Here is a 1,256-nt window from a genome sequence, read left to right as displayed (position 1 = left end):
AAAGCGGAGTTATGTTTTTTTCCATCATAACAGGCCTGATTTGAAGACAACATCAGCAAAACAGTTAGCACTCTTCTATCTAAACAAGGAAGACAAGGTAGCAGACTGGCCAATTTCTTTTAATATACATAAAAGACTTAGCAAAAAAAAAAATCTTAAGTAAACTAACACACCCCTTAAGATCTTCCTAAGTTTGAGATGACCAGAAAGCTATTGTGTGACTTTGCATTTGTAAAATATCAAGGTTTCTATGAAAAATATCTTTGCTTTTGCAGCATACCTATGCAGCACGTCAGAAAAAGGCTTTTTGTCTCATCAGAGAAACTGTCATGACATGTCCAAATCATTGTTGGCTCTTCTCAAAAATATTCCTTAGAAAACACAATTAATCCTCTGAATATACTACTGCCCCTTCACAAATGGTAACTGCCTGTGCAGATTCAACAAACCTGTAATCAATGTTTCCTCTTTCATACACAAGCAGGATTTAAAGTGTCTTAGTGAATGTTTTACTTACCTGGAAAACTTCCCATGCCGAAATGCTTTGCAAACGACAGGATCTTCAACACATATAAGCATCAATGCATAATGAAATGGCACCAGGTAAAGGTCTTCCTGACTGTTTTTTAACATCATGGATTCAGCTGGTCTATTTATCAAAAGAGTTAAGTTGCCTATAACAGTTTCAGCCTATGGAATATGAACCATAATTTTCCAGTATGTTTCATTTCCAGTGCAGGGCTGGGGGGTTGCTCGTCCGAGACACATTGCAGTGTTTCGGTACACTGTTAAAGTAAATTTTTGCATTTCAGATACGGACTGGAAGAAACTAATTTATTAAAACTCAGCAAATCTTCAGGACTGTTTAATTTAAAAAATCTATTACTCCAACCATACGTTGAATGAAAAATGTCACTCACCATGTTAAGATAAATGCCTAGATACTAGCTAAGGTAAAAGGAGCAAGGTTTTGTCATCTGCAGGTCTAAGGGAACTAAAGAAGCACAATGAGGTCATCAGGCACGCCTGGCTTCCGTACGGCTCTTGGCACAACCTAGAATAGCTTTAGGAGACGTCTTCCATCATTCCTACACTACAGTACTTTAATGAAGTTGGAAACCAAACATTTAAAATAGTCGCTATAAAGGAATTAGGGCTGCAGCAAGGGTTTTGTCCTACATACTTGGAAGCTATGGTGCTACTTCAGATAGGTTTGGATTTTTTTAATTAGGGTGGAAATTAAAGTTGTAACAAAA

The sequence above is a fragment of the Falco cherrug genome, chromosome 9 (genome assembly GCF_023634085.1).
Source record: "Falco cherrug isolate bFalChe1 chromosome 9, bFalChe1.pri, whole genome shotgun sequence".
Taxonomy (NCBI): Eukaryota; Metazoa; Chordata; class Aves; order Falconiformes; family Falconidae; genus Falco; species Falco cherrug.
Note: the sequence above shows the minus strand (reverse complement) of the source record.